This window comes from Rhinopithecus bieti, unplaced genomic scaffold (assembly GCF_001698545.2).
Source record: "Rhinopithecus bieti isolate Rb0 unplaced genomic scaffold, ASM169854v2 scaffold_22039, whole genome shotgun sequence".
In the NCBI taxonomy this organism is placed as follows: domain Eukaryota; kingdom Metazoa; phylum Chordata; class Mammalia; order Primates; family Cercopithecidae; genus Rhinopithecus; species Rhinopithecus bieti.
The window spans coordinates 367,240-382,947 of NW_016810828.1; the positions used below are offsets into that span (position 1 = coordinate 367,240).

Sequence of the window (15,708 nt, forward strand, 5' to 3'; positions counted from 1 at the left end):
GACCATTTAAAAGTCAGAGTGACCTCCTGCTACTTTTAGCTCCTGGGCAATAGGACTGCTACCCCATATGTGCCAAAGGTCAGGAAGGAAACTGGGCTGGAATAGAAAGACAAAATGATAAGTTCTTTTTTAACATGTTGAATTGAAATTTCCTCTGGAAAAGACAGAGATACAGCACAGAGGGCTGCAAATGAGGCAGGGATCAAGGTACAATATTATCTATATTTCTTTTCTCCAAAGTAAGATGTATTTTTAAAAAATCATTCAGAGGTAGATGTAGTAGAAAGCTGGGGCACAGATAATTATGACGTAACAAAGCAAAACAAAATCCCACCCAGAACCTCCACAAAAATAGCAGCCACTCTTTCCATTTAGAGGTTGTCTGTGCCTAAGGCACTGATGGGCTGGAACAGGAAAGGTAAGAAAAGGAATCATTGTAACTAAGGCAATTATTGGTATGAAAGAGTGTCAGGCAGACGCTATGGGAGGACAGGAGGGTGGGCAATAACCTGAAAGGAAGAGGATGAAGGAAAAATCATCAAATGGGTGACATTTGAGCTATACTTTAAAGTATGATTATTGTAAAGTAAGGAGTTTAATAAAAAAAGCAGAAAGACAAGCTATCGCCTGGGAGAAGGTAGTTGCTCTAGAGCACCTATCAAATAACTAATATCCACAAATTTAAAGAACTTCTACAAAGCAATGTTTTTAAAAGGCAGACAACCTAATTTTTTTAAATGGCTGAAATACTAAACAGGTACTTCACCAAAAAGGTATTTAAGTGGCCAGTGACCATATTAAAAAGGTGCTCAACTTTACTGGCTACTGAAGAACTGTAAATTAAATCCATAATCTTCTATTAACACACACTCTCCAGAATGACAAAAATTAAAAATGCCAAGTGTGGGTGGGGCTGTGGAGCAATTAGAACTCAAACTTTTTAAGTAGGAGTATAAATTGGTAAAGCGTATAAATTGATAAAGCAACTATTTATTTCCTTTTTTTGAAATAGGGTCTCACTCTGTCACCCAGGCTGGAGTGCAGTGGTGCGATCTCAGCTCACTGCAACCTCCGCCTCCTGGGTTTAAGCCATTCTCCCACCTCAGCCTCCAGAGTAGCTGTGATTACAGATGTGCACCACCATGCCCAGCTAATTTGTGTATTTTTAGTAGAGATGGGGTTTCACCGTGTTGGCTAGGCTGGTCTCAACCTCCTGGCCATAAGTGATCCATCCACCTCAGCTTCCCAAAGGGCTGGGATTACAGGCGTGAGCCACCACATTCAGCCTCATAAAGTAACATTAAAAACAGTTTAGTAGTATCTGCTAAGGCTGAATCTATGCCAATCTCTGAAACAGCAATTCCACTCCAATGTGTAAATCCAACAGAAAGAGGATGTGTATTTACCAAAAAGCATATTAAAGAATGTTAATAGTGGCAAAATTTATAATAGTGTCAAACTGGAGAAATCCAAATGTCCATCAGTAGTAAAATGAATAAAATGTTCATTATACAGAGAAGAAAACAATGCAAATGACCAAACTACAAGTACATGTAACAACATGAGTAAATTTCACTAACATTAAAATTGAGAACAAAATAGCCAGCCACAAATCGTATATACTGAATAATTCCATTTATATCAAGTTTTTTAAAAGTCAAAAATAATTGATAGTATTAGAAGTTAGTATAGTGGTAACTCCTGAGGGTGGGAAATTACTGAAAAGCAGCACCAGGAGGTTTTGGGGAGCTGTTGGTGCTCTGTTTCTTGATCTGTGTGCTGGTCACTCCATTTGTTCAGTCTGTGAAATCTCAAGCTGAAAATGTATAATTTGTGCAGTTTTCTGTATGTATGTTACATGTCAGTAACATTTACATTAAGTAAAATAGAAGTGAAAGGGGCTCATTTTGTCTGAAACGCAGACTGCCTGGGAGAGGAGTAGGTCTAGGAGCTAGATCCTGTGTTTGATGACTGCCTGCACAGTCTCCTCTTAAAAGCCAGACTGGAAAGAAATGAGGTGCATGGAGGAGCAGAAATCTGCATTCCTCAGAGAGGAACAGAGAACAGGGGGCCAGAGATGTAGCAGGAAAGGAAAAAGATAGAAGTAGTTGAAACAAAGAAAGAAATGCTTACAAAGGCTGCAGACTAGAAATTGACACAGTGAAGCAGGCGATGACTTGAAAAATAACAGTTGGAAAATTTGTATCTAAAATATAATACAAGCAAGAATATTTAAAATCAGTAATTCTGCAAAGAGCCTAATTGCTCTCACCACTGTCCACCTAAGAGAAAGAAACTGAGGCAAGATTAATATAAGTAGAGGGTTTATTTGGGCCAGTCTTGAGGATTGCAACTTCAAAGCACAGATTAAAGTTACACTGAATATATAGTCCGGTCCCATCAGCAACAGTTACAAGTGGATTTTTAAAGGAAAAGAAAAGGCAGTTCCTAAGTTGTTTAGCAATAATTTACATATGAAAATAACATAAGCTATTGATCTGACTATATGTTTTTCTTTGTTTCCTGAATTACAAGAAAGGGAAGATAATGGGTGAGGCAGCTAGTCAGGAACTAAAAGGTTTTAAACAATTGCCTCCAAGTGTGGGTGCTGTCGGGGAGCGGGAGCATGACTGAAGTCCCATATACTCACGTTAGCCCTGATAAAGTTTTCATACCTCACATAGCTCAGCCTGCTCTGAGTTTGTTCTTTTTTCATTGCTTTGATTCACGTGGAGTTGACACTGCATTCTGAAGCCAAGTGGAGTTTCTCATTACTTTTGCCCAAAAAAGCAGGAGAGACTTCAAGTAAGGGTCCAGAATTCTTACACTGAAGAAGCAAATTGTTCCATTGTTCTCTAACCTTCCCTCCTCTTCCACTCATAATCTTACCCTCATCTCTGCTTCTCTCTGCTAAATATGGAAGCTGCCACACCCACCCTGATGCCTCTGTCCTTCCTCCTCACTGCCTTGCTGCCTAAGTGTCAGCTTCTCAAATGTCTCCCTGTCACTCAGATGCCTTGACAGAAAGGGCCGGAGGACACTGGGCTCAGGGACCTGAGTCTTCACCCTGCAGGCTTTGCTGGAATTTGAGCAGAATGCAGCATCGTTCATCACTGTCAGGTCTGGAGTTATCACTAGAGCAAATGCAAATCCAGCCATTCAGATGTCAGAAAGGCCTTCAAAATTTGCCTTTCTATCTCAGGTGCCCAGGAAGGTGAATGTTCTCTTCAAGTTAGACGATTTCAGGTCAGAGGCCAGAATATGGAAGGCATGCTTGTGTCTTCACAAACCTCCATGGCTTTGGAGTAGTTGGGACCAGACCCCAAGGTCATGGTGAGAAACAAACAGTACTCTTCAGCCAAAGTGTGGCGCTTACTCTGCAGAGGTCCCTATAAAATAATAAGCTTCCTTTTGGCATGTGGCTATTTTCTGCTCCTCCTTCAGCCCATGGATTTCAGAAAGACCTAACTGTTGGCTTATAACAGTCCAGCATCTGGGTCAAGAAAGGGGGAACTCTAGGCTAGCAGTCCTCAACCTGTGGCCTCCAGGACAAGTGGTATCAGCATCATATGGGAACTGGTTAGAAATTCAAATTACTGAGCTCCACCTTAGAACTACAGAACCAGAAACTATCAGGGTAGAGTCCAGCAACCAGTGTTTTAACGTGATGCCTTAGGCGAGTGTGATGCAAGCTCAAGTTCCAGAAACACCACTCTTAAGTCTAAGAAGATGAAGGTTCTAGGACTTCAAAGTACTCTAATGCTTTTCCTATGGTAGAGCTAGCAGTTCATTTATTATTCGTCCAGGTGCTGATTTTGCAGTTCCAGGACTTTGAGTCAGTGCCAGAGCAGTTGAGGTAGAGCAAGGAGGAATAACAAAAATGCTGGGATATCATGGTGTCCAGACACAGGTGAGCTTTTTGGAGCCTCCCAACTTGTCCCTTAGTACTTAAAATTTGTCACGGATGCTACCGTCAGCCATATGACATGGATAGAGGAGAGTCTCCCCCTTTTGCTGATGTATACCCCAAAATAAGCCACAGAAAAAGCAGGCTCCCAAGATTTCTTGGCTCCTGTTGTTCCAATCATCTTCTACCCTTCTGTCCCCTAGACCTGCAGCACTAAAGTCAGCTTATTTAAAATAAATCCGCCAGTCTGCTTCAAAGAGATTTGTTCTCTTAAATTTGTCCCAGACTGAAAGCTGCACACGTCCAAGGTTTAAGAGGTTATGTTAGGAGAAATTGAACATTATCTCAGGATAATGTTTTCCTACTGCTACTTAAATTTCCAGAGGCATTTACAAAAATTAAACATCAATGGGAAGCCAAGTCCTTTATTTATGAAGCTAGCAATAGACATTGATCCTGTGATAATGTTATTATTTTTCTTATTGCTCTTGTCAGTGTGCATTTCATCATCACTGGGTTGGATGAGTATAGGGCAGCATGGGAAAACAATGTTTACTGATTTGCAGTTTCTAGGTGCTTTAAAAATAAATTTATGCACAGGTACATATGAGCATATTAAAGCTCTTAATTAATTGGTGTTTCTAATAATTTCTTCTTAAATTTCTAAAAATATGACACTATGATTAGCATTTTATTAGCACACATACAATCTAGCCAGTCACCTTGAAGTTAGATTAGATGGCACTCAAGTCACTTAGCACAGGTGAATCAGACAGAGTTTAGACCCCTCTGTAAACTAGGAAAATGAAGACAGTGGCTTTATTTATAAGAAAAATGAACTTGGCCAACAACATTAGAGAATGCTTACTCATTCTGTACCTAGACGCAGAGGAGCTTGGAACAGACCAGGAGAAATGAGACCATTATATACCCTAAAATTACAACTTGTCTAATTGATCCAAGGGGAAGCAGAGAAAGTTAACTGTAGGGCAGCAAGATGTAAACTTGGGAAGTCAGATAAGAATGGACCTTGAAAGGGGTAGGTATGCAGGGGACCAGGGCACAACTGCCAAGCATGATCATGATCATGAACTGCCTCTTCCTCTTTGTGAGAAGAGGAAGTAAGTCTAGTCCCGATCACTTAAGAAGTACTGATCCCTTAGGAAGAGGCTCTGGTACACTATCCTTCCCCTGTCTTAAAGGCACATGGAGTCTCAGCTGCCCAGCAGGAATGTCTAGAGAAAAAGTATCTAGCTAATTTTGTGGGCAGGGGTGAGGGAAGGAGAAATATTGTCTGGCTCAGGAAGAGTGTGGTCCCCACAGTAACGCAGATCCCTGATGTGACATTTGAGGCAGCATCCCTTCTTTTTCAAGACTGGTTCTTCCTCTTGCATTCTGGATCTCTTTCCTAGTGTCTTTTCAGGGCATCAATTACCCCATCTCTCCCTTATCTAGTCAACCCTTTCCTCGCAATCACATCTTCCCCAAAATACTTAAACAGGCTCAAGCTTTCCCCACCTTAAAAATATCTTCCCTCCACCCCACACTTCCTGCAGCTATAGCACTCTCTCCTCCTCCTCACACTCAAAGTTTTCCAGAAAGTTATCCATCTTTGCCATCTCCATATGCTCCCCTCCCACTCCTCAACTCACCTCGCTCTGTCTTCCACTCCTATCACAGGCTTTAAAAAGCCACTGCAACCATTAGGTGACCTCACTGTTGCAAGAGTCTCAGGACATTTTCAACCCTACCTTATTTGACACCTCTGCAAGGTGAAGGTCACTCCTTTCATCTATGCTCCTTCCTGGATTCTTGGAGCTCCATGATCTCCTGGGCTTCCTCCTACCCACCTGCCTGCTTATTTATTTATTCTGCAGGCTTCTTCTCCCTACCCAACATCCAGAGTTCCTGCAAGCACCAGGAGTCATCCTTGACCTCTCTCTCTTCCTCACCACTCTCCAATCCAAAACATCACCAAATCTTGTTAATTTGGGCCCTCTGGTATTTGTTTATTCCATCGGTTTTTGTCTGTCTTCACTCCTCTCATCCTCTAAGAACTGCAGTAGCCTCCTCCACAACAAAGAGAGAGAGTTGCCTAAAGTCACCCAGCTGATAAATGATGACCAGGAGTGGTTCCCAGATATTCTAGCCCTTAGTGCTGTGGAGTTTCTTCATCACCCTAATAGAATCACTCTTTATTCACAAAAGTAGAAAATTAACTTTGGATATGTCATTTGTTATCAAGGTGTTGTTGAGGAAAATAGGGTCATGTAAGGTGCCTCTCAGCATCTTCCTTCAAGTTGCCAGGATTAGAAAAACAGAGGCAAGATTCTATGTGTGTCCTCAGAAGACCTTCCTGAGAACCATTCCCCTAGGAACTTAAAAAAATTAAGCCTCCAACTCTTTCCATCTTAACTGTGTAACAGAGGAAGGTGATGACAACTGAGGAAGGAAGGAGACAAGCAAGACTCAGACTTCAAAGGCTTGGCAGCTACCATCAGCAAGAGGTGAGAACAGCAGACAAGACAGCAACACTCCTGAAATAATCAATCCATACGGACTGCCATGTGAAATGTGGAGCAGACTCGTTCTAATGGCTCCAGGAGGCAAAATAAGACACAAGAGGGGAAGTTACTGATAGATTTCAACCCGATGTGAGACAGAAAAGAAATCTGTTGGAACTGTCCAAGGTGCCATGAGGAGGAATGGGCCAGGAGGGACACTTATATCTTAGGCTGCATACCACTTTCTTATGGGTTTTGTCAAAGAGACTCTTGCACCATGATGAATAAGATAAAGTAAGATCTAGTTTTCATACCAGACCTCACAGGTAAGATAGTGTTCTGTGGCTTGACCTTCTCAACAACATTAAGAGACCACTGGACAGATACTATTCCCTACTTAGATAAAAGTTAGGTAAATTATCTTGATCACACAGCAAACTAATAGAGGATCCAAGATTCATCCATCCCACACTATTTTATGGAACACTGTTATGTTGTACAGACTCTGGTAGGCATTGTAGATGAAACTGGAAAAGTAATCTCATACCACCAAGGAGATGATTAATAAAGATGATACTCATGCAGGGCAATTAACATACAGGGAGATAAGATGGAGGTTAGAAAATTCAGGAGGTTTATAGGACAGGGAGGAGGTACACTCAGAAGGCTAAAAAGGAAAGAAGCAGTCAGAGAATGTGTGGCCAGGGCCAAGTCTTGAAGACAGTGAACAGAAGTCAACGAAGCAAATTTCTTCAGGTGGCTGGTACGCTGCTGCTACTCCCCGCAGATGTCCTTTACCAGAGCAGTAGTCCCATTGTCAGGAGCTTCAAGTGTTGGCTGCTATGGCTCACATCTGCCTCCCTTCTCAGGACAATTGCTCCTGACAGACTGGTGGCACCTCATCTTGGAGGTTACACCCCTCACGTACAGAAACATCCTACTTTCAATGGCTGACCCACATGGGAGTCCTGGGGCCTCTGCCTCAAAGTGAGACAATCTCTATGGTGCAATTCACACTCCAGAACTCCCTGAGGGATCCACTAATATCTCATTCTCCTGTAACTCCTGCCCCTTACCCTATCCTGGCTCCTTCCCTCCCCTTTTCCTGAGACTGTTCCCTTGATAAATCTTATAAATCTCTGTCTTCATCCCTGCTTCCAGGGAACCCAACCTAAGTCAAAGGGGAAGGATGTTCAAGGCAGAGAGGAAATGGATGTGAGAAAGCACAGTGCAAGAAAAAACAGCAATAGGTTGGAGCAGAGAGGTGACCTGCAGTGTGTCATGGAATAAACTAGGGCAGGTGAACAGGGGACACAGTCCTACCTCCAGACATCTAGCTCAGTTACATTCAACCGCTCCAAACTGATCTCTGATATTCTACATGGCTCCAAGCTGACCTCTGATATTCTACATGACTGCTTTAGATGCAATATTTCAGAGCACATCTAGGCCATGAAGTGAGTTTATAGAGGAAACAAGTGACAAATAAATTCCTTGATTTATTCAGTGGCATTTCACAGAGCAGGAACAAAGGTGAGCCCCCTGGAATTTCTTGATTCTCAGACCATATTACAGCTAGGGAACTTGCCACAGAATCCTTTTGAGGGAGAGCAAATTATCTCAGTAGGCTATTTTGTCCTCCCTTGCCTCTCCAGAAATGGCAACCTCCCCCTGCCCCTTTCATTGGCTCCATCTGCTTTTCCTGCTTTCCTTTCTGGCCTCTATTCATAAGGTCTTGCCCCTGGGTCTCCGTTAGTATTGGATTTTAATTCTAAACGTTTCCAAAGCCAATGAAGCTCTTTAATCACAAAGCTGGATTGCCAAGGAAAGAACGCTAATTGGAAACTTTTATTTCTAGAAGTCCTGGGGAGTTTAGACATGGATATTTTTCTTTGGTCTATCATGCCCTTAGCACAGAATAGACTCAGGGAAGCAAAAAATAAAATGTGGCCCCAAATATGAGAAATTAACCTGAGAAATATACAAACTCCTAAGAAAATGAGAGATCTCTGGATTTCAAATAAGGATAGTGACCCAACTGGAGGCACCTGAAACCTAGTTATATTTTCTTAGGAAGCAGAGGACTGGGCAAAGGTAGACAGAAAAAGACCCCAAGAACCCAATGAGAGCTCATAATTAGGGTCAGGCCCCAAGCAAGGCCCAGCACCTGCAGCACTGCTCAGGTTCAGAGTATAATCTTCCTCTTTCACAATCACACAGGTAACCTGCTATGTTCCAAGCCCCTTGCTGGTCCCTGAGCCGTAGACAAGAATAAGACACAGTTCTCGTCCTCAGAGCCTAGAAGGAAGAAGAGAAATAGACGCAAATATTCACAGCAGCATTGCCTGAGGAGACAGAATACATCACTCCCTCTGGGGGTGGAGGTAGAGGGCAGGGTAGACTTTCCTTGAATGGACTATGCAGGAGAAAGACTCACTTCCTTCCCAGATATGATATCCCCACAAATCCAGACCACCATCCACATACCAACATTTCATGCTCCTCTGTTTCTTTGCTTATACCAACAGAACGACCCTGGCTGACACAGGCCAAATAATAATATGTTTGAAGACTTTGTGATGGTTCACAGAATACAAGAAGTGGTTAAGGGAGTAACCTTGGACAAAGCCAGGACCAGAGCAACTTTGGGGTTTTAGGTAGCAGATGTTAACACCAGCTGGAAGTGAAATGATTTTGCCAGAGGAATGGAGGGCGGATGCCTTTAGGATCCAATATGGGGCACACAGGCTACATGAGCCTGCCTGAGATTTTCAGCCAATAACTGCTAAGTTTTCAAGTCATTTGTGGATCTACTGCATCACAGGAGTCCTTATTTAAAAGGTAGAAATTCAGCTGCTTCACTGAATACAGTGACTAAATTCCTAAACATGGCCCAGGAATCAGTCTCTTAATAAGCAACTAAGTGGCTCTACCAACATAAGATCACTGAAGCCAGACCATCTCCTGATGCACCCACTAAGGAGTGAGTCATCCCTGAGACTCTTCAGGTGTTGCTGGTTATGGCTAGAACTCTTCAGAGTGATCTTGCTCCCAAACCTACTGGACTCCTTGCTTCATGTGCAGCACCTAGAACAGTGGCTGTTCCATATCAGGATCTCTGTGTATGTAGTGAAGGAAAAGAAGGGAGGAAGGACAGGAAGGGGGAAAGAAATTTCTCAGTTATCCACTACAATTCAACTAGAGAATTAATCTACCAAGTACCTTTTCACTGGGACTCAGGAAGAGCAGACCAAGGGAACCAATACATCTGACCAAAGTAGCTCCTGAATTCAGAAACATTATAGTATTTTAACCTGTGGATGTTAGAGAGGTTCTATTACTCTTTATTAACACAAGCAAACGAACAAATGCTTTGTTCCTGAAACGCTTTAAAAATGGGCTGGACCTTTAAAAAAATTTCAAAACCAATCAGTGATAGATTATTTACTGTTCATTACTGCATAGGGAGGGAGGTGGTGGTTAAGAAAAAGCTCTTCCCAGTGGTCCTATCTTCTGAGTTAAGCCACAATATAGACTGGGGAAAGTGGCGTGGGGAGGGGGTGGCGGGGGTGCAATTTCAAGATTTAACAATGGTATCCAACTGATCCTTGCAGGATTGCAAATAAAGGAAGTTGTATCCTCAGGAGTGCTATTAACACTAAGGTCTCTCAGCTCCTATTGTTAAAGAACATTCATTACCAGGCTCTCATATAAAATCCTGAGAAGGAAGCAAATATGAGTCTGCAATGTTCTCAGTAGTTCTTATGCAATTGCCTCTTGGGCCTAATTAGAGCTGCTTTTGTAATTCACCAGCTATAAATTCCTTCCAATGCTCTCATAGCACTGGGAGATTGGCCACCCCAAGTCAGGGTTTTGTGCTGGTGCTTCAAGTCTACCCAGTGACCTGAAGCTGGTGGCGATCCCTTCAATGGCCATCGTGTGGCCAGTGGCCCTCAGACACCTGGAATAGCTATCCAATTTGCTAATTGTTTTTCTGTTCTCTGCTGATTGGGTTAAAAGATAACTTTGCATATTGTGTTAGGCAGCACCTGCTTTTTCTCAGCTAATTTATTTTAAATTGATTTAGTACAGACTTTTTACCCCATGATGTCTACAGAGCTATGAATTCATTTCCTCATCTACCCTCTTGAATTTGATTAAGGAATGAAAATAGCTATATAGCTTTACGGTGAGACTAAAAGAACAGACACAGAGAACCCCAGCCAAGCTAATTCTGAAACTGGAAAACAAATATTTCAAAAGGTTTTTATCTGTAGTAGGAAATAGCAGGACAGTAGTTACACAAAATCCAACATCTGATCATGTGGAAGACTAGACTATATTGTACTAATCTATTGAACGTCTGTAAAATATCTAGCCCTTTACATAATTTTTCCATTTTCATGTAACCCAATGGAGACAGGTATCTATTAATCCTATTACAACAACAACAAAAAAGAAACTAAAGCTTAGGGAAGTTAAATAACTTGCCCAAGATTACTTACCCAATAAGATTTGAACCTAGGTCAGTTCAACTCCAAAGCCAGAGACCTTTCTACATTATCTATATTTTCAAATCCCTTTGCTTTGACCTTCCAAACAGCTAAACCAGGAGGTGATTTCAGGTGTTACAAAAAGATTATTTACTTTCCAAAAAGGATTTGCAACAGGGTTCCTTGAAATAGCCAATCCCCCTATTGTGCTGAAAATATAATTCAAGCTACAAAATTTCTATTTACAAGAAACATTTTTGCACCACATCTGCTGTGTAAAGCAGAGTAGGGTTTAACATAGCCACTTTCCTTTTTTAATGGAAGCACCAAAGACGTAGGGCCTATAAGGGTAAGTATTATGAAAATGTAAATTTTGTGATGACCATAATGTGTAGCACCTACTAAACACTCAAAATTGTTATCTGCCATTGCAATACATTTTTCAGATGTCTCAAAATGCAGTCTGTGATAGATTGCAAAAATGGCCATAAACTTCTTTCCTCCCATAAAGAAATGGAATCTATTTCTTCACCCATTGAATCTCCATGGACGGTGTGATTTGCTTTGGTCAACTGGACATCAGCAAATTTGATGTGATCAGAGGCTTGAAAAGTGCTTGAGCATTCTGGCTTGCCAACCTGCTCAGCTTGGAGCCCTGAGTTCACCATGTGATTCAGTCCAAGACAGCCCTAAAGCAGAACCGAGGCACCCCAGCGAACAGGCATCCAGACTCTGGCTGCCAACCTACCAACCACTAGGCATACAAGGAGGCCATTCTAGATCACCAGGCAGATCTGCCGGCTGATGGCAGCAGCATAAGAGAGCCAGCCACGATCAAGCTGAGCCAGCCCAAGACAAGAACTGAATGATCCACAGAACTGTAAACTAAAGAGAATGGCTTTTTGTTTTAAGCCACAAAGCTATCTTACACAACAGAAATCAACCACCACACAGTCCTAATGCATTTTTTTAATCTGTTATATACCTAAGCCATACAAAAAGACAAGAAAACCATAGAATGGCAAGAAGTAAAAGCTAGCAAAGAGAGAGAACAAGGTGTCCAAAGTATGAACGAAGTCATTGGAAAGTTAAGGGACTCAAAAAATCACATTTATGGTTAGCATTCGGCTCTTTTCTCTCCCAGTTCACTGATCTTTCCACTACACCAATCTCTTTCGCTGAATTTTTTAGCCTAACTGGACCAATTCCATGTCCCATTGTAGTCTCTAGCCCTGGGGGAAGCAAGTCAATTGGAGTTTTAAGTTAATAATAAATGAAGAATTTTTCCAACGTGCTTCTTCATTTCTCCTTCTCTCTTCAGATCTCTTTTGCAGGTTACTCAAGTCAGCGAGCAAACTATGGGGGAAATGGATAAAAGGACAGACAGGAGCTGCAGTAATGTTGTATGACTACAGGGTGTTTTTCACCTTCAAAGCACATTGGCCATAAATCCCAGGATATACTTTCACAGTTCACATTCCTATATAACGTCTACTTTGGAGTTCCCTAGCAGGTGAGAATGTTAGTTTTTTGTTTTTTGTTTTGTTTTGTTTTGTTTTGTTTTAAAGATATAACACAAGAATGATGAATGATGTGTTCCCCTTGGTGTAAGGGGAAGGAAGTAGGATATTCAGGAGCTATCAGTTGTGCTTGTCAGTGGTCGAGCTAAGCAATCCCCCTTTCACATTGAAAAGAGTGGGGAGTCTACTCTGATAAAAGGTAAGAAAGTGGCCTATTCCCTCCCTCAACCATAGAAATCCGCACAGTTATCCCGCAAAAATTAATTGGGTATTCCGGGTTAAGTAATAAAATTCAGCACCCACCTTCAGAAGCCACTGTTTAGAAATGAGAGAGACATGTAACCACAACTAATATTCAGCAGGTACACACTATTATAAGTTATTCAAATATGTAAGTATCTCCATATTGGCCAGTAAATAGTAAAACTGCCATAAATGGTAGAATTAATTAATAAAGTAAATTCTAGCATGTGGTTTATCTCAGAAACCACACAGTGCAATGTCAAGAGACTCTTCTATTTTGGGTACTGGATCTGCTGCAGTTCATTTTTTTTTTTTTTTTTTTTTAATGAGCTGGCAATTTGCCTCCTGGTTTAAAAGGTTTTGAATGGGAGAGAGAGGCTAATGGGACAAGGTGAGGAGGGTCTATAGCCACCCATTAGAAACATCTAACCCTGTCAGGCCTAGATGGTGGCTGAAGAGATAGCCAGGGTCTATGGGCCGAGACAGATGTCAGCACAGGACGCCCGGGTGAGCTTGGGCAGCTCTGCTTTATTTGACAATCCATCCCTCATGGGGAGTGGCCATCTGTGACACTGTGAACAGTCTTGGAGGAGAATTCTGCCCTGGACATCCCAGCCAGTGGCCAAGAGAGTCTCACTGCCTCTCGAGTAATCTCTGGACAGAGGAGCCTTATGCCACCCAGTGCTTCACACCACACCACACCCTTCCCATGGCCAATGCAGCCAATGCAAATAGGCCATCAATATCCATGAGGGCCTCTTTCTTTTATGTCCACATTTCTTATTGTCTCTCCCACTCTGCCTTTTTTTCACTTCACAGAGAGCACCCCAACCAGCTGCCTCCTTGTCAATGGTGCCCACTCTCCTGTCCCTGGCCAAGGCAGGGCACACTGTCCTCTCCATCAGAAAGGCAAACCAAAATGCCAGATCCTGGCTCCTGCAGCAACTAGGAGAAGCCAGTTTACCCCTCCCTTGCTATTCCTTTCCCCTGTCTGCTTCCCTCTGCGTATGGCAATTCCTTTTGATCCCTGCCCTCAAAGAACCACCTGATATGGGGTCAGAACCTCGATGGTACCAATCTGACCAACTGTTGGGGGAAGAGAAGATAGAAAGAATGGAGACCTGGAGATCATCAGAAAGCTCAATGCTAAGATGGGGGCAAAGGCACAAACCCCATTCAGGTTCTGTCAAGAATCTCAGTCTTCTAATGACAATCAAGGGTGGGAAGGGGAAGGGTGTTGGAAGCCTTTGATGCGACTGGCAAGCCCTGGTTCTGACAGGATGCCATTTAGCTGGTGAATGCTGCATCAACCAAAAAAGCATACTAGCAATTTCCAAAAACCAACAAACAACTAGAAAATTATATTGATATGACAAAGGATTTCTGTTACAACATATGGTACTTTGAAATAAGTTTTTAAAATATATAATGTTTAGTTTATATATAGTATAACCACAATATAAACATAATATAGCATAATATATAATGCAAAAGTATAGGAATATAAAATATATACAGTATATATAGATATAATTTAATTTATATGTAGTATATAGTTTAATTATAGAAGAGGAATATATTTATTTTCAACTCTTGTATTACATATGTTTTTAAATATTTTAAATATCTAGAGAAAATTAAACTACCTAATTGATAATATATAAGAGATATAAGATAAGAAATAATGATCTTGTACCACCATCACAGATACGGAAACTTTAGTATCATGACGACTAATTCTCTAATATTCAATTTGCTCCATATAATTAGTGTATGAATATCACAGTAATTCCATCCCTTACCAGTCAGTCATTAAAGAATGGCATATAACCTAATTCTAGCCAACAAGAAATAATGAAAGTCTCCTGGGATTCAAAGAAAAGTCTTCTCCATGTAAAAAGAAGGCCACAAGCCAGAGAGTCCTTCTCTCTGGTGCTGTGGTGGCAAGAAAACCTGGAACTACTGAGGTCACCAAGCTGCCAGCCTGATGACAAAGCCCACGCATTGAGGAAGGCATACACTGAAATTCTGAGGAAGCCAGAGCCATCACAAATGCATCACAAACTGTATCTATGGGAAATAACGTCTCCTTCTCCCTTAACGGTTTGCATCAAGTGTTTCTACTCCTTGGTGCAAAAGCATCTCCTCTGACGCAGGATCCCATGCCTAACTGCCAAGGAGGCCAAGGTAGCCATCACCTTAGGAGAGAGAAAGTACCTCCCAGACCCTCACCTTCACTCTTTTTTTCTCTCTTTCTGCGCTTTAAGCCTCCTTTCTCTTCCCACCTGGGTGCCACTTCTCTTGGTTATGGCCTCCAGCAGGGATGGACAGCCCCTACCTGTTTTCACTGTTGTTGCTGACTTAAAAGAGGAGATGTTCCATATTATGAGGTAGGGGGGAGGGAAGAGGCTATTATTCATGTGGGATTTGAGTGCAGCATGTCTAAAGCACACTCAGACCCCCATGCTGTGGGGAGTGACTATTTCCTTGCTAGCACGCCTCCCCTACCGGATTGTGCTAAAGGCAATGTCTGTCTGCTTCTTAGACCTGAGTTACCTTGTAAAAACTCTCTTACGCTTCCTTAGCTCCCAAGGCAGGGCAGGCTAGTGGCAGGGGTGTGAAGAGGAGGCTACCATCCAGCCACATAAAAAATGAAAGAAAATTTATCACCTCATGGCAGTCTCTGACAAATACGACAAAACAAACCTAATCTCAAGAAGAAAACCAACACAATTTTTCCAGCTAGAAATTATCAAGATGAAATTAATGACATTTAATATTGGTCTGTTATCAAGTTCTCTGTCTCCATTTTTCCCTGAGTTATGTGTTCTAATAAGAGGTTCTTGTTTGCTCCAAATTCTCCAGAGACTTACAAAAAAATAGACACTGAAACAATGTGTTCAGGGGCAACTGAAACTTTTTAATAGCATGTATAACAGATGTTTGGGTCCCTGGTACCATTTGAATTTTAACAGCTTTGTAGATTTGTTCTTACTAATATAACTATAGCAGTCACTAATGAAGGTGAGACCATTCAAGGT

The 15,708-nt window shown here is 41.8% G+C and overlaps 1 long non-coding RNA gene across 1 annotated transcript; it reads left to right on the plus strand.

Annotated features, from left to right (window-relative positions):
* The first annotated feature begins 370 nt into the window (after positions 1-370).
* LOC108542773 (uncharacterized) lies at positions 371-15,299 on the plus strand. Its single transcript, XR_001889362.1, has 3 exons — positions 371-418; positions 12,226-12,417; positions 14,509-15,299. It is a non-coding gene; the product is annotated as an uncharacterized LOC108542773 (long non-coding RNA).
* The last annotated feature ends 409 nt before the right edge of the window (positions 15,300-15,708 follow it).